Source organism: Canis aureus, chromosome 28 (genome assembly GCF_053574225.1).
Source record: "Canis aureus isolate CA01 chromosome 28, VMU_Caureus_v.1.0, whole genome shotgun sequence".
NCBI lineage: Eukaryota > Metazoa > Chordata > Mammalia > Carnivora > Canidae > Canis > Canis aureus.
The window spans coordinates 42,129,026-42,149,128 of NC_135638.1; positions in this window are offsets into that span (position 1 = coordinate 42,129,026).

Here is a 20,103-nt window from a genome sequence, read left to right on the forward strand (position 1 = left end):
TTATCGAATCAAATGACATCGAAAAGAAGCGAATCGAAAAGAATCGAATCCAATAGAAAAGAATCGAATCGAATTGAATCAAATTGAAAGGAATCGAATCAACAAAAAGAATCGAAACCAATTGAAAAAGATCGATTCGATTCGATTAATTTCAATTCAATTCGATTATTTTTGATTCAATTCCATTCGATTCGATTCTTTTCTATTCGATTCGATTATTTTTGATTCTATTCGATTCTTTTCGATTCGATTAATTTCGATTCGATTTGATTCGATTCTTTTCAATTTGATTTGATTATTTTCTTTTTTTAATTTTTAAATTTATTTATGATAGTCACACAGAGAGAGAGAGAGAGGCAGAGACACAGACAGAGGGAGAAGCAGGCTCCATGCACCGGGAGCCCAACGTGGGATTCAATCCCAGATCTCCAGAATCACGCCCTGGGCCAAAGGCAGGCTCTAAACTGCTGCGCCACCCAGGGATCCCCAATTTGATTATTTTCTATTCAATTCTATTCTATTCAATTATTTTCGGTTCAATTCGGTTTGATTATTTTTTAATTGATTTGATTCTTTTCGATTCGATTCGATTATTTTCGATTCGAATCAATTCGATTCTTTTCGAGTCTGTTATTTTAGATTCGATTTGATTTTTTGATTCGATTTGATTCTTTTCGATTCGAATCGATTCGATTCTTTTCGATTCGATTCTTTTCAATTCGATTCGATTCTTTTCGATTCGATTCGATTCGATTATATTTGATTCAATTCGATTGGCTTAGATTCGATTCGATTCGATGGGAATCGATTATTTTTGATTCAATTTGATGGGATTCGATTCTTTTCGATTTGATTCGATTCTTTTTGATTTGACTCCATTTTTTCGATTCAATTAGATTCTTTTGGATTCGTAACGATTCTTTTCCATTCGATTCGATTCTTTTCGATTTGATTCGATTCGATTCTTTTCAATTCGATTCATTCAAATAATCGAATCAAATCAAATTGAATCGAAAAGATTTGATTCGAATCGAATAGAAAAGAATCGAATCTAATTGAATCGAATCAAAAAGAATCAAATCGAATTGAATCTAATCGAAAAGAATCGAATTGAATCGAATCAAAAAGATCTACACGAATTGAAAAAAATGGAATCAAATCGAATAGAATCGAAAAGAATCGAATCGAATCGAAAGAATCGAATCAAATCAACAAAAATCAAATCAAATTGAATTGAATCGAACAGAATTGAATCGAATGACATCGGAAAGAAGCGAATCGAAAAGAATCGAATCCAATAGAAAAGAACCGAATCGAATTGAATCAAATCGAAAGGAATCGAATAAAACCAAAAATAATCAAAACGAATTGAAAAATCGAATCGATTTGATTAATTTCGGTTCGATTCGATTATTTTTGATTCAATTCGTTTTGATTCGATTATTTTCTATTCGATTTGATTATTTTTGATTCGATTCGATTCTTTTCGATTCGATTAATTTCGATTCGATTTGATTCGATTCTTTTCAATTCGATTTGATTTTCTTTTTTTTTAATTTTTAAATTTAGTTTTGATAGTCACACAGAGAGAGAGAGAGAGGCAAAGACACAGACAGAGGGAGAAGCAGGCTCCATGCACCGGGAGCCCAACGTGGGATTCAATCCCAGATCTCCAGAATCACGCCCTGGGCCAAAGGCAGGCGCTAAACCGCTGCGCCACCCAGGGATCCCCGATTTGATTATTTTCTATTCAATTCTATTCTATTCGATTATTTTCAGTTCGATTCGATTGCATTTGATTCGATTATTTTCGATTCAATTCGGTTTGATTATTTTTGAATTGATTTGATTCTTTTCGATTTAAATCGATTCGATTCTTTTCGATTCCATTATTTTATTTTTTTTTAAACTAGATTAATTATTTATTTATTTATTTATGATAGTCACAGAGAGAGAGAGGCAGAGACATAGGCAGAGGGAGAAGCAGGCTCTATGCACCGGGAGCCCGATGTGGGATTCGATCCAGGGTCTCCAGGATTGCGCCCTGGGCCAAAGGCAGGCGCCAAACTGCTGCGCCACCCAGGGATCCCTGATTCCATTATTCTAGATTTGATTCGATTTTTTGATTCGATTCGATTATTTTTGATTCAATTCGATTGGATTATTTTCGATTCGGTTCTATTCGAACCGATTATTTTCGATTCAATTCGATTCGATGCGATTATTTTCCATTTGATTCGATTATTTTCGATTCGATTTGATTAATTTTGATTCGATACGATTATTTTCAATTCAATTCAATACAATTTGATTATTTCTTATTCTATTTGATTGGATTCGATTCGATTTTTTTTGATTCGATTCGATTATTTTTTATTAGATTCAATTCTTTTCGATTCGATTCGATTTGATTCTATTCGATTATTTTCGATTCAATTCGGTTCGATTCGAATCGATTATTTTCGATTCAATTCAATTCGATTCGGTTCGATAATTTTCGATTTGATTCGATTATTTTGTATTCGATTCAATTCGATTCGAATCGAGTATTTTCGATTCGATTATATTCGAATCAGTTTGGTTCGATTCGATTCGATTATTTTCGATTCAAATCAGTTCGATTCGATTATTTTAGATTCAATTCGGTTCGATTGGGTTTGATTATTTTCGATTTGATTCGATTCGATTCGATTATTTTCGATTCGATTCTATTGGATTCGTTTAGATTATTTTCAATTCGATTCGATTCTTCAATTCGATTCGATTATTTTCGATTCACTTCATTTCTATTATTTCCGGTTCGATTCGATGCGAATCTTTTCGATTTGATTATTTTCGATTCGATTCGATTCTTTTCAATTCGATTCGAATCCTTTCGATTCGGTTCGATTATTTTCGCTTCAAATCAATTCTTTTCGATTTGATTCTTTTCCTTTTTTAAATTTCTTTTACAGATTTTATTTAGTTATTCATAGAGACACAGCTAGAGAGAGAGAGGCAGAGACACAGGCAGAGGGAGAAGCAGGCTCCATCCAGGGAGCCTGATGTGTGACTCAATCCCGGGTCTCCAGGATCACACCCTGGGCTGCAGGCAGCGCTAAACCGCTGCGCCACTGGGGCTGCCCTTTATTCTATTTTTTTCGATTCGATTCAATATTTTTGATTCGAATCGACTTGATTCTTTTTGATTTGATTATTTTAGATTCGATTCGGTTCGATTATTTTCAATTTGATTCTATTCGATTCGATTTTTCTCAATTCTATTCTGTTCTTTTCGATTCAATTCGATTATATTCGATTCAATTCGATTGGTTTATATTCGATTCGATTCGATGGGAATCGATTATTTTTTATTCGATTCGATTTGATTCAATTATTTTCAATTCAATTCTATTCGATTATTTTCATTTCAATTCGATTCGATTCGATTTGATTATAATGAATTCTTTTCAATTCTATTTGAATACTTTTAATTCAATTCGATTCGATTATTTTTGATTCGATTCTATTTTTTCGATTTGATTATTTTCGATTCAATTTGATTCGATTCGATTCGATTCGATTATTTTCAATTTGATTCTATTCGATTCGATTCAATTCTTTTCTATTCTATTCGTATCACCTCGATTCTTTTCGATTCGATTATTTTAGATTCGATTCGATTATTTTCAATTTGATTTGATTATTTTTGATTCGATTCGATTCTTTTCAATTCAATTCGATTCTTTTCGATTCGATTCGATTATTTTCAATTCTCTTCTTTTCCATTATTTTCGATTCAATTCGATGTGAATCGATTATTTTTGAATCTATTCGTTTCAATTCGATTCGATTCAATTTGATTAGATTCGATTATTTTAGATTCGATTCGAATCGATTCCATTAATTTTTATTCGATTCGATAATTTTTTATTCAATTCGATTATTTTCGATTCGATTCGATGGATTCGATTCGTTTATTTTCGATTCTATTTGATTATTTTTGATTCGATTCGATTCTTTTCAATTTGATTCGATTCTTTTCGATTCGACTCGATTTTTTTCGATTCGATACGATTCTTTTCCATTCGATTCGATTCTTTTCGATTCGATTCATTCGAATAATCTAATCAAATCAAATTGAATCGAAAAGATTTGATTCGAATCGAATAGAAGAGAATCGAATCGAATCGAATTGAAAGAATCGAATCGAATCAAATCGAAAAGAATCGAATCGAATCAAATCAAAAAGAATCTAAACGAATTGAAAAAATCGAATCGAATTTAATACAATCGAAAAGAATCGAATCGAAAGAATCGAATCAAATCGACAAAAATTGAATCAAATTGAATTGAATCGAACATTATCGAATCAAATGACATCGAAAAGAAGCGAATCGAAAAGAATCGAATCCAATAGAAAAGAATCGAATCGAATTGAATCAAATTGAAAGGAATCGAATCAACAAAAAGAATCGAAACCAATTGAAAAAGATCGATTCGATTCGATTAATTTCAATTCAATTCGATTATTTTTGATTCAATTCCATTCGATTCGATTCTTTTCTATTCGATTCGATTATTTTTGATTCTATTCGATTCTTTTCGATTCGATTAATTTCGATTCGATTTGATTCGATTCTTTTCAATTTGATTTGATTATTTTCTTTTTTTAATTTTTAAATTTATTTATGATAGTCACACAGAGAGAGAGAGAGAGGCAGAGACACAGACAGAGGGAGAAGCAGGCTCCATGCACCGGGAGCCCAACGTGGGATTCAATCCCAGATCTCCAGAATCACGCCCTGGGCCAAAGGCAGGCTCTAAACTGCTGCGCCACCCAGGGATCCCCAATTTGATTATTTTCTATTCAATTCTATTCTATTCAATTATTTTCGGTTCAATTCGGTTTGATTATTTTTTAATTGATTTGATTCTTTTCGATTCGATTCGATTATTTTCGATTCGAATCAATTCGATTCTTTTCGAGTCTGTTATTTTAGATTCGATTTGATTTTTTGATTCGATTTGATTCTTTTCGATTCGAATCGATTCGATTCTTTTCGATTCGATTCTTTTCAATTCGATTCGATTCTTTTCGATTCGATTCGATTCGATTATATTTGATTCAATTCGATTGGCTTAGATTCGATTCGATTCGATGGGAATCGATTATTTTTGATTCAATTTGATGGGATTCGATTCTTTTCGATTTGATTCGATTCTTTTTGATTTGACTCCATTTTTTCGATTCAATTAGATTCTTTTGGATTCGTAACGATTCTTTTCCATTCGATTCGATTCTTTTCGATTTGATTCGATTCGATTCTTTTCAATTCGATTCATTCAAATAATCGAATCAAATCAAATTGAATCGAAAAGATTTGATTCGAATCGAATAGAAAAGAATCGAATCTAATTGAATCGAATCAAAAAGAATCAAATCGAATTGAATCTAATCGAAAAGAATCGAATTGAATCGAATCAAAAAGATCTACACGAATTGAAAAAAATGGAATCAAATCGAATAGAATCGAAAAGAATCGAATCGAATCGAAAGAATCGAATCAAATCGACAAAAATCAAATCAAATTGAATTGAATCGAACAGAATTGAATCGAATGACATCGGAAAGAAGCGAATCGAAAAGAATCGAATCCAATAGAAAAGAACCGAATCGAATTGAATCAAATCGAAAGGAATCGAATAAAACCAAAAATAATCAAAACGAATTGAAAAATCGAATCGATTTGATTAATTTCGGTTCGATTCGATTATTTTTGATTCAATTCGTTTTGATTCGATTATTTTCTATTCGATTTGATTATTTTTGATTCGATTCGATTCTTTTCGATTCGATTAATTTCGATTCGATTTGATTCGATTCTTTTCAATTCGATTTGATTTTCTTTTTTTTTAATTTTTAAATTTAGTTTTGATAGTCACACAGAGAGAGAGAGAGAGGCAAAGACACAGACAGAGGGAGAAGCAGGCTCCATGCACCGGGAGCCCAACGTGGGATTCAATCCCAGATCTCCAGAATCACGCCCTGGGCCAAAGGCAGGCGCTAAACCGCTGCGCCACCCAGGGATCCCCGATTTGATTATTTTCTATTCAATTCTATTCTATTCGATTATTTTCAGTTCGATTCGATTGCATTTGATTCGATTATTTTCGATTCAATTCGGTTTGATTATTTTTGAATTGATTTGATTCTTTTCGATTTAAATCGATTCGATTCTTTTCGATTCCATTATTTTATTTTTTTTTAAACTAGATTAATTATTTATTTATTTATTTATGATAGTCACAGAGAGAGAGAGGCAGAGACATAGGCAGAGGGAGAAGCAGGCTCTATGCACCGGGAGCCCGATGTGGGATTCGATCCAGGGTCTCCAGGATTGCGCCCTGGGCCAAAGGCAGGCGCCAAACTGCTGCGCCACCCAGGGATCCCTGATTCCATTATTCTAGATTTGATTCGATTTTTTGATTCGATTCGATTATTTTTGATTCAATTCGATTGGATTATTTTCGATTCGGTTCTATTCGAACCGATTATTTTCGATTCAATTCGATTCGATGCGATTATTTTCCATTTGATTCGATTATTTTCGATTCGATTTGATTAATTTTGATTCGATACGATTATTTTCAATTCAATTCAATACAATTTGATTATTTCTTATTCTATTTGATTGGATTCGATTCGATTTTTTTTGATTCGATTCGATTATTTTTTATTAGATTCAATTCTTTTCGATTCGATTCGATTTGATTCTATTCGATTATTTTCGATTCAATTCGGTTCGATTCGAATCGATTATTTTCGATTCAATTCAATTCGATTCGGTTCGATAATTTTCGATTTGATTCGATTATTTTGTATTCGATTCAATTCGATTCGAATCGAGTATTTTCGATTCGATTATATTCGAATCAGTTTGGTTCGATTCGATTCGATTATTTTCGATTCAAATCAGTTCGATTCGATTATTTTAGATTCAATTCGGTTCGATTGGGTTTGATTATTTTCGATTTGATTCGATTCGATTCGATTATTTTCGATTCGATTCTATTGGATTCGTTTAGATTATTTTCAATTCGATTCGATTCTTCAATTCGATTCGATTATTTTCGATTCACTTCATTTCTATTATTTCCGGTTCGATTCGATGCGAATCTTTTCGATTTGATTATTTTCGATTCGATTCGATTCTTTTCAATTCGATTCGAATCCTTTCGATTCGGTTCGATTATTTTCGCTTCAAATCAATTCTTTTCGATTTGATTCTTTTCCTTTTTTAAATTTCTTTTACAGATTTTATTTAGTTATTCATAGAGACACAGCTAGAGAGAGAGAGGCAGAGACACAGGCAGAGGGAGAAGCAGGCTCCATCCAGGGAGCCTGATGTGTGACTCAATCCCGGGTCTCCAGGATCACACCCTGGGCTGCAGGCAGCGCTAAACCGCTGCGCCACTGGGGCTGCCCTTTATTCTATTTTTTTCGATTCGATTCAATATTTTTGATTCGAATCGACTTGATTCTTTTTGATTTGATTATTTTAGATTCGATTCGGTTCGATTATTTTCAATTTGATTCTATTCGATTCGATTTTTCTCAATTCTATTCTGTTCTTTTCGATTCAATTCGATTATATTCGATTCAATTCGATTGGTTTATATTCGATTCGATTCGATGGGAATCGATTATTTTTTATTCGATTCGATTTGATTCAATTATTTTCAATTCAATTCTATTCGATTATTTTCATTTCAATTCGATTCGATTCGATTTGATTATAATGAATTCTTTTCAATTCTATTTGAATACTTTTAATTCAATTCGATTCGATTATTTTTGATTCGATTCTATTTTTTCGATTTGATTATTTTCGATTCAATTTGATTCGATTCGATTCGATTCGATTATTTTCAATTTGATTCTATTCGATTCGATTCAATTCTTTTCTATTCTATTCGTATCACCTCGATTCTTTTCGATTCGATTATTTTAGATTCGATTCGATTATTTTCAATTTGATTTGATTATTTTTGATTCGATTCGATTCTTTTCAATTCAATTCGATTCTTTTCGATTCGATTCGATTATTTTCAATTCTCTTCTTTTCCATTATTTTCGATTCAATTCGATGTGAATCGATTATTTTTGAATCTATTCGTTTCAATTCGATTCGATTCAATTTGATTAGATTCGATTATTTTAGATTCGATTCGAATCGATTCCATTAATTTTTATTCGATTCGATAATTTTTTATTCAATTCGATTATTTTCGATTCGATTCGATGGATTCGATTCGTTTATTTTCGATTCTATTTGATTATTTTTGATTCGATTCGATTCTTTTCAATTTGATTCGATTCTTTTCGATTCGACTCGATTTTTTTCGATTCGATACGATTCTTTTCCATTCGATTCGATTCTTTTCGATTCGATTCATTCGAATAATCTAATCAAATCAAATTGAATCGAAAAGATTTGATTCGAATCGAATAGAAGAGAATCGAATCGAATCGAATTGAAAGAATCGAATCGAATCAAATCGAAAAGAATCGAATCGAATCAAATCAAAAAGAATCTAAACGAATTGAAAAAATCGAATCGAATTTAATACAATCGAAAAGAATCGAATCGAAAGAATCGAATCAAATCGACAAAAATTGAATCAAATTGAATTGAATCGAACATTATCGAATCAAATGACATCGAAAAGAAGCGAATCGAAAAGAATCGAATCCAATAGAAAAGAATCGAATCGAATTGAATCAAATTGAAAGGAATCGAATCAACAAAAAGAATCGAAACCAATTGAAAAAGATCGATTCGATTCGATTAATTTCAATTCAATTCGATTATTTTTGATTCAATTCCATTCGATTCGATTCTTTTCTATTCGATTCGATTATTTTTGATTCTATTCGATTCTTTTCGATTCGATTAATTTCGATTCGATTTGATTCGATTCTTTTCAATTTGATTTGATTATTTTCTTTTTTTAATTTTTAAATTTATTTATGATAGTCACACAGAGAGAGAGAGAGAGGCAGAGACACAGACAGAGGGAGAAGCAGGCTCCATGCACCGGGAGCCCAACGTGGGATTCAATCCCAGATCTCCAGAATCACGCCCTGGGCCAAAGGCAGGCTCTAAACTGCTGCGCCACCCAGGGATCCCCAATTTGATTATTTTCTATTCAATTCTATTCTATTCAATTATTTTCGGTTCAATTCGGTTTGATTATTTTTTAATTGATTTGATTCTTTTCGATTCGATTCGATTATTTTCGATTCGAATCAATTCGATTCTTTTCGAGTCTGTTATTTTAGATTCGATTTGATTTTTTGATTCGATTTGATTCTTTTCGATTCGAATCGATTCGATTCTTTTCGATTCGATTCTTTTCAATTCGATTCGATTCTTTTCGATTCGATTCGATTCGATTATATTTGATTCAATTCGATTGGCTTAGATTCGATTCGATTCGATGGGAATCGATTGTTTTTGATTCAATTTGATGGGATTCGATTCTTTTCGATTTGATTCGATTCTTTTTGATTTGACTCCATTTTTTCGATTCAATTAGATTCTTTTGGATTCGTAACGATTCTTTTCCATTCGATTCGATTCTTTTCGATTTGATTCGATTCGATTCTTTTCAATTCGATTCATTCAAATAATCGAATCAAATCAAATTGAATCGAAAAGATTTGATTCGAATCGAATAGAAAAGAATCGAATCTAATTGAATCGAATCAAAAAGAATCAAATCGAATTGAATCTAATCGAAAAGAATCGAATTGAATCGAATCAAAAAGATCTACACGAATTGAAAAAAATGGAATCAAATCGAATAGAATCGAAAAGAATCGAATCGAATCGAAAGAATCGAATCAAATCGACAAAAATCAAATCAAATTGAATTGAATCGAACAGAATTGAATCGAATGACATCGGAAAGAAGCGAATCGAAAAGAATCGAATCCAATAGAAAAGAACCGAATCGAATTGAATCAAATCGAAAGGAATCGAATAAAACCAAAAATAATCAAAACGAATTGAAAAATCGAATCGATTTGATTAATTTCGGTTCGATTCGATTATTTTTGATTCAATTCGTTTTGATTCGATTATTTTCTATTCGATTTGATTATTTTTGATTCGATTCGATTCTTTTCGATTCGATTAATTTCGATTCGATTTGATTCGATTCTTTTCAATTCGATTTGATTTTCTTTTTTTTTAATTTTTAAATTTAGTTTTGATAGTCACACAGAGAGAGAGAGAGAGGCAAAGACACAGACAGAGGGAGAAGCAGGCTCCATGCACCGGGAGCCCAACGTGGGATTCAATCCCAGATCTCCAGAATCACGCCCTGGGCCAAAGGCAGGCGCTAAACCGCTGCGCCACCCAGGGATCCCCGATTTGATTATTTTCTATTCAATTCTATTCTATTCGATTATTTTCAGTTCGATTCGATTGCATTTGATTCGATTATTTTCGATTCAATTCGGTTTGATTATTTTTGAATTGATTTGATTCTTTTCGATTTAAATCGATTCGATTCTTTTCGATTCCATTATTTTATTTTTTTTTAAACTAGATTAATTATTTATTTATTTATTTATGATAGTCACAGAGAGAGAGAGGCAGAGACATAGGCAGAGGGAGAAGCAGGCTCTATGCACCGGGAGCCCGATGTGGGATTCGATCCAGGGTCTCCAGGATTGCGCCCTGGGCCAAAGGCAGGCGCCAAACTGCTGCGCCACCCAGGGATCCCTGATTCCATTATTCTAGATTTGATTCGATTTTTTGATTCGATTCGATTATTTTTGATTCAATTCGATTGGATTATTTTCGATTCGGGTCTATTCGAACCGATTATTTTCGATTCAATTCGATTCGATGCGATTATTTTCCATTTGATTCGATTATTTTCGATTCGATTTGATTAATTTTGATTCGATACGATTATTTTCAATTCAATTCAATACAATTTGATTATTTCTTATTCTATTTGATTGGATTCGATTCGATTTTTTTTGATTCGATTCGATTATTTTTTATTAGATTCAATTCTTTTCGATTCGATTCGATTTGATTCTATTCGATTATTTTCGATTCAATTCGGTTCGATTCGAATCGATTATTTTCGATTCAATTCAATTCGATTCGGTTCGATAATTTTCGATTTGATTCGATTATTTTGTATTCGATTCAATTCGATTCGAATCGAGTATTTTCGATTCGATTATATTCGAATCAGTTTGGTTCGATTCGATTCGATTATTTTCGATTCAAATCAGTTCGATTCGATTATTTTAGATTCAATTCGGTTCGATTGGGTTTGATTATTTTCGATTTGATTCGATTCGATTCGATTATTTTCGATTCGATTCTATTGGATTCGTTTAGATTATTTTCAATTCGATTCGATTCTTCAATTCGATTCGATTATTTTCGATTCACTTCATTTCTATTATTTCCGGTTCGATTCGATGCGAATCTTTTCGATTTGATTATTTTCGATTCGATTCGATTCTTTTCAATTCGATTCGAATCCTTTCGATTCGGTTCGATTATTTTCGCTTCAAATCAATTCTTTTCGATTTGATTCTTTTCCTTTTTTAAATTTCTTTTACAGATTTTATTTAGTTATTCATAGAGACACAGCTAGAGAGAGAGAGGCAGAGACACAGGCAGAGGGAGAAGCAGGCTCCATCCAGGGAGCCTGATGTGTGACTCAATCCCGGGTCTCCAGGATCACACCCTGGGCTGCAGGCAGCGCTAAACCGCTGCGCCACTGGGGCTGCCCTTTATTCTATTTTTTTCGATTCGATTCAATATTTTTGATTCGAATCGACTTGATTCTTTTTGATTTGATTATTTTAGATTCGATTCGGTTCGATTATTTTCAATTTGATTCTATTCGATTCGATTTTTCTCAATTCTATTCTGTTCTTTTCGATTCAATTCGATTATATTCGATTCAATTCGATTGGTTTATATTCGATTCGATTCGATGGGAATCGATTATTTTTTATTCGATTCGATTTGATTCAATTATTTTCAATTCAATTCTATTCGATTATTTTCATTTCAATTCGATTCGATTCGATTTGATTATAATGAATTCTTTTCAATTCTATTTGAATACTTTTAATTCAATTCGATTCGATTATTTTTGATTCGATTCTATTTTTTCGATTTGATTATTTTCGATTCAATTTGATTCGATTCGATTCGATTCGATTATTTTCAATTTGATTCTATTCGATTCGATTCAATTCTTTTCTATTCTATTCGTATCACCTCGATTCTTTTCGATTCGATTATTTTAGATTCGATTCGATTATTTTCAATTTGATTTGATTATTTTTGATTCGATTCGATTCTTTTCAATTCAATTCGATTCTTTTCGATTCGATTCGATTACTTTCAATTCTCTTCTTTTCCATTATTTTCGATTCAATTCGATGTGAATCGATTATTTTTGAATCTATTCGTTTCAATTCGATTCGATTCAATTTGATTAGATTCGATTATTTTAGATTCGATTCGAATCGATTCCATTAATTTTTATTCGATTCGATAATTTTTTATTCAATTCGATTATTTTCGATTCGATTCGATGGATTCGATTCGTTTATTTTCGATTCTATTTGATTATTTTTGATTCGATTCGATTCTTTTCAATTTGATTCGATTCTTTTCGATTCGACTCGATTTTTTTCGATTCGATACGATTCTTTTCCATTCGATTCGATTCTTTTCGATTCGATTCATTCGAATAATCTAATCAAATCAAATTGAATCGAAAAGATTTGATTCGAATCGAATAGAAGAGAATCGAATCGAATCGAATTGAAAGAATCGAATCGAATCAAATCGAAAAGAATCGAATCGAATCAAATCAAAAAGAATCTAAACGAATTGAAAAAATCGAATCGAATTTAATACAATCGAAAAGAATCGAATCGAAAGAATCGAATCAAATCGACAAAAATTGAATCAAATTGAATTGAATCGAACATTATCGAATCAAATGACATCGAAAAGAAGCGAATCGAAAAGAATCGAATCCAATAGAAAAGAATCGAATCGAATTGAATCAAATTGAAAGGAATCGAATCAACAAAAAGAATCGAAACCAATTGAAAAAGATCGATTCGATTCGATTAATTTCAATTCAATTCGATTATTTTTGATTCAATTCCATTCGATTCGATTCTTTTCTATTCGATTCGATTATTTTTGATTCTATTCGATTCTTTTCGATTCGATTAATTTCGATTCGATTTGATTCGATTCTTTTCAATTTGATTTGATTATTTTCTTTTTTTAATTTTTAAATTTATTTATGATAGTCACACAGAGAGAGAGAGAGAGGCAGAGACACAGACAGAGGGAGAAGCAGGCTCCATGCACCGGGAGCCCAACGTGGGATTCAATCCCAGATCTCCAGAATCACGCCCTGGGCCAAAGGCAGGCTCTAAACTGCTGCGCCACCCAGGGATCCCCAATTTGATTATTTTCTATTCAATTCTATTCTATTCAATTATTTTCGGTTCAATTCGGTTTGATTATTTTTTAATTGATTTGATTCTTTTCGATTCGATTCGATTATTTTCGATTCGAATCAATTCGATTCTTTTCGAGTCTGTTATTTTAGATTCGATTTGATTTTTTGATTCGATTTGATTCTTTTCGATTCGAATCGATTCGATTCTTTTCGATTCGATTCTTTTCAATTCGATTCGATTCTTTTCGATTCGATTCGATTCGATTATATTTGATTCAATTCGATTGGCTTAGATTCGATTCGATTCGATGGGAATCGATTATTTTTGATTCAATTTGATGGGATTCGATTCTTTTCGATTTGATTCGATTCTTTTTGATTTGACTCCATTTTTTCGATTCAATTAGATTCTTTTGGATTCGTAAGGATTCCTTTCCATTCGATTCGATTCTTTTCGATTTGATTCGATTCGATTCTTTTCAATTCGATTCATTCAAATAATCGAATCAAATCAAATTGAATCGAAAAGATTTGATTCGAATCGAATAGAAAAGAATCGAATCTAATTGAATCGAATCAAAAAGAATCAAATCGAATTGAATCTAATCGAAAAGAATCGAATTGAATCGAATCAAAAAGATCTACACGAATTGAAAAAAATGGAATCAAATCGAATAGAATCGAAAAGAATCGAATCGAATCGAAAGAATCGAATCAAATCGACAAAAATCAAATCAAATTGAATTGAATCGAACAGAATTGAATCGAATGACATCGAAAAGAAGCGAATCGAAAAGAATCGAATCCAATAGAAAAGAACCGAATCGAATTGAATCAAATCGAAAGGAATCGAATAAAACCAAAAATAATCAAAACGAATTGAAAAATCGAATCGATTTGATTAATTTCGGTTCGATTCGATTATTTTTGATTCAATTCGTTTTGATTCGATTATTTTCTATTCGATTTGATTATTTTTGATTCGATTCGATTCTTTTCGATTCGATTAATTTCGATTCGATTTGATTCGATTCTTTTCAATTCGATTTGATTTTCTTTTTTTTTAATTTTTAAATTTAGTTTTGATAGTCACACAGAGAGAGAGAGAGAGGCAAAGACACAGACAGAGGGAGAAGCAGGCTCCATGCACCGGGAGCCCAACGTGGGATTCAATCCCAGATCTCCAGAATCACGCCCTGGGCCAAAGGCAGGCGCTAAACCGCTGCGCCACCCAGGGATCCCCGATTTGATTATTTTCTATTCAATTCTATTCTATTCGATTATTTTCAGTTCGATTCGATTGCATTTGATTCGATTATTTTCGATTCAATTCGGTTTGATTATTTTTGAATTGATTTGATTCTTTTCGATTTAAATCGATTCGATTCTTTTCGATTCCATTATTTTATTTTTTTTTAAACTAGATTAATTATTTATTTATTTATTTATGATAGTCACAGAGAGAGAGAGGCAGAGACATAGGCAGAGGGAGAAGCAGGCTCTATGCACCGGGAGCCCGATGTGGGATTCGATCCAGGGTCTCCAGGATTGCGCCCTGGGCCAAAGGCAGGCGCCAAACTGCTGCGCCACCCAGGGATCCCTGATTCCATTATTCTAGATTTGATTCGATTTTTTGATTCGATTCGATTATTTTTGATTCAATTCGATTGGATTATTTTCGATTCGGTTCTATTCGAACCGATTATTTTCGATTCAATTCGATTCGATGCGATTATTTTCCATTTGATTCGATTATTTTCGATTCGATTTGATTAATTTTGATTCGATACGATTATTTTCAATTCAATTCAATACAATTTGATTATTTCTTATTCTATTTGATTGGATTCGATTCGATTTTTTTGATTCGATTCGATTATTTTTTATTAGATTCAATTCTTTTCGATTCGATTCGATTTGATTCTATTCGATTATTTTCGATTCAATTCGGTTCGATTCGAATCGATTATTTTCGATTCAATTCAATTCGATTCGGTTCGATAATTTTCGATTTGATTCGATTATTTTGTATTCGATTCAATTCGATTCGAATCGAGTATTTTCGATTCAATTATATGCGAATCAGTTTGGTTCGATTCGATTCGATTATTTTCGATTCAAATCAGTTCGATTCGATTATTTTAGATTCAATTCGGTTCGATTGGGTTTGATTATTTTCGATTTGATTCGATTCGATTCGATTATTTTCGATTCGATTCTATTGGATTCGTTTAGATTATTTTCAATTCGATTCGATTCTTCAATTCGATTCGATTATTTTCGATTCACTTCATTTCTATTATTTCCGGTTCGATTCGATGCGAATCTTTTCGATTTGATTATTTTCGATTCGATTCGATTCTTTTCAATTCGATTCGAATCCTTTCGATTCGGTTCGATTATTTTCGCTTCAAATCAATTCTTTTCGATTTGATTCTTTTCCTTTTTTAAATTTCTTTTACAGATTTTATTTAGTTATTCATAGAGACACAGCTAGAGAGAGAGAGGCAGAGACACAGGCAGAGGGAGAAGCAGGCTCCATCCAGGGAGCCTGATGTGTGACTCAATCCCGGGTCTCCAGGATCACACCCTGGGCTGCAGGCAGCGCTAAACCGCTGCGCCACTGGGGCTGCCCTTTATTCTATTTTTTTCGATTCGATTCAATATTTTTGATTCGAATCGACTTGATTCTTTTTGATTTGATTATTTTAGATTCGATTCGGTTCGATTATTTTCAATTTGATTCTATTCGATTCGATTTTTCTCAATTCTATTCTGTTCTTTTCGATTCAATTCGATTATATTCGATTCAATTCGATTGGTTTATATTCGATTCGATTCGATGGGAATCGATTATTTTTTATTCGATTCGATTTGATTCAATTATTTTCAATTCAATTCTATTCGATTATTTTCATTTCAATTCGATTCGATTCGATTTGATTATAATGAATTCTTTTCAATTCTATTTGAATACTTTTAATTCAATTCGATTCGATTATTTTTGATTCGATTCTATTTTTTCGATTTGATTATTTTCGATTCAATTTGATTCGATTCGATTCGATTCGATTATTTTCAATTTGATTCTATTCGATTCGATTCAATTCTTTTCTATTCTATTCGTATCACCTCGATTCTTTTCGATTCGATTATTTTAGATTCGATTCGATTATTTTCAATTTGATTTGATTATTTTTGATTCGATTCGATTCTTTTCAATTCAATTCGATTCTTTTCGATTCGATTCGATTACTTTCAATTCTCTTCTTTTCCATTATTTTCGATTCAATTCGATGTGAATCGATTATTTTTGAATCTATTCGTTTCAATTCGATTCGATTCAATTTGATTAGATTCGATTATTTTAGATTCGATTCGAATCGATTCCATTAATTTTTATTCGATTCGATAATTTTTTATTCAATTCGATTATTTTCGATTCGATTCGATGGATTCGATTCGTTTATTTTCGATTCTATTTGATTATTTTTGATTCGATTCGATTCTTTTCAATTTGATTCGATTCTTTTCGATTCGACTCGATTTTTTTCGATTCGATACGATTCTTTTCCATTCGATTCGATTCTTTTCGATTCGATTCATTCGAATAATCTAATCAAATCAAATTGAATCGAAAAGATTTGATTCGAATCGAATAGAAGAGAATCGAATCGAATCGAATTGAAAGAATCGAATCGAATCAAATCGAAAAGAATCGAATCGAATCAAATCAAAAAGAATCTAAACGAATTGAAAAAATCGAATCGAATTTAATACAATCGAAAAGAATCGAATCGAAAGAATCGAATCAAATCGACAAAAATTGAATCAAATTGAATTGAATCGAACATTATCGAATCAAATGACATCGAAAAGAAGCGAATCGAAAAGAATCGAATCCAATAGAAAAGAATCGAATCGAATTGAATCAAATTGAAAGGAATCGAATCAACAAAAAGAATCGAAACCAATTGAAAAAGATCGATTCGATTCGATTAATTTCAATTCAATTCGATTATTTTTGATTCAATTCCATTCGATTCGATTCTTTTCTATTCGATTCGATTATTTTTGATTCTATTCGATTCTTTTCGATTCGATTAATTTCGATTCGATTTGATTCGATTCTTTTCAATTTGATTTGATTATTTTCTTTTTTTAATTTTTAAATTTATTTATGATAGTCACACAGAGAGAGAGAGAGAGGCAGAGACACAGACAGAGGGAGAAGCAGGCTCCATGCACCGGGAGCCCAACGTGGGATTCAATCCCAGATCTCCAGAATCACGCCCTGGGCCAAAGGCAGGCTCTAAACTGCTGCGCCACCCAGGGATCCCCAATTTGATTATTTTCTATTCAATTCTATTCTATTCAATTATTTTCGGTTCAATTCGGTTTGATTATTTTTTAATTGATTTGATTCTTTTCGATTCGATTCGATTATTTTCGATTCGAATCAATTCGATTCTTTTCGAGTCTGTTATTTTAGATTCGATTTGATTTTTTGATTCGATTTGATTCTTTTCGATTCGAATCGATTCGATTCTTTTCGATTCGATTCTTTTCAATTCGATTCGATTCTTTTCGATTCGATTCGATTCGATTATATTTGATTCAATTCGATTGGCTTAGATTCGATTCGATTCGATGGGAATCGATTGTTTTTGATTCAATTTGATGGGATTCGATTCTTTTCGATTTGATTCGATTCTTTTTGATTTGACTCCATTTTTTCGATTCAATTAGATTCTTTTGGATTCGTAACGATTCCTTTCCATTCGATTCGATTCTTTTCGATTTGATTCGATTCGATTCTTTTCAATTCGATTCATTCAAATAATCGAATCAAATCAAATTGAATCGAAAAGATTTGATTCGAATCGAATAGAAAAGAATCGAATCTAATTGAATCGAATCAAAAAGAATCAAATCGAATTGAATCTAATCGAAAAGAATCGAATTGAATCGAATCAAAAAGATCTACACGAATTGAAAAAAATGGAATCAAATCGAATAGAATCGAAAAGAATCGAATCGAATCGAAAGAATCGAATCAAATCGACAAAAATCAAATCAAATTGAATTGAATCGAACAGAATTGAATCGAATGACATCGAAAAGAAGCGAATCGAAAAGAATCGAATCCAATAGAAAAGAACCGAATCGAATTGAATCAAATCGAAAGGAATCGAATAAAACCAAAAATAATCAAAACGAATTGAAAAATCGAATCGATTTGATTAATTTCGGTTCGATTCGATTATTTTTGATTCAATTCGTTTTGATTCGATTATTTTCTATTCGATTTGATTATTTTTGATTCGATTCGATTCTTTTCGATTCGATTAATTTCGATTCGATTTGATTCGATTCTTTTCAATTCGATTTGATTTTCTTTTTTTTTAATTTTTAAATTTAGTTTTGATAGTCACACAGAGAGAGAGAGAGAGGCAAAGACACAGACAGAGGGAGAAGCAGGCTCCATGCACCGGGAGCCCAACGTGGGATTCAATCCCAGATCTCCAGAATCACGCCCTGGGCCAAAGGCAGGCGCTAAACCGCTGCGCCACCCAGGGATCCCCGATTTGATTATTTTCTATTCAATTCTATTCTATTCGATTATTTTCAGTTCGATTCGATTGCATTTGATTCGATTATTTTCGATTCAATTCGGTTTGATTATTTTTGAATTGATTTGATTCTTTTCGATTTAAATCGATTCGATTCTTTTCGATTCCATTATTTTATTTTTTTTTAAACTAGATTAATTATTTATTTATTTATTTATGATAGTCACAGAGAGAGAGAGGCAGAGACATAGGCAGAGGGAGAAGCAGGCTCTATGCACCGGGAGCCCGATGTGGGATTCGATCCAGGGTCTCCAGGATTGCGCCCTGGGCCAAAGGCAGGCGCCAAACTGCTGCGCCACCCAGGGATCCCTGATTCCATTATTCTAGATTTGATTCGATTTTTTGATTCGATTCGATTATTTTTGATTCAATTCGATTGGATTATTTTCGATTCGGTTCTATTCGAACCGATTATTTTCGATTCAATTCGATTCGATGCGATTATTTTCCATTTGATTCGATTATTTTCGATTCGATTTGATTAATTTTGATTCGATACGATTATTTTCAATTCAATTCAATACAATTTGATTATTTCTTATTCTATTTGATTGGATTCGATTCGATTTTTTTGATTCGATTCGATTATTTTTTATTAGATTCAATTCTTTTCGATTCGATTCGATTTGATTCTATTCGATTATTTTCGATTCAATTCGGTTCGATTCGAATCGATTATTTTCGATTCAATTCAATTCGATTCGGTTCGATAATTTTCGATTTGATTCGATTATTTTGTATTCGATTCAATTCGATTCGAATCGAGTATTTTCGATTCGATTATATGCGAATCAGTTTGGTTCGATTCGATTCGATTATTTTCGATTCAAATCAGTTCGATTCGATTATTTTAGATTCAATTCGGTTCGATTGGGTTTGATTATTTTCGATTTGATTCGATTCGATTCGATTATTTTCGATTCGATTCTATTGGATTCGTTTAGATTATTTT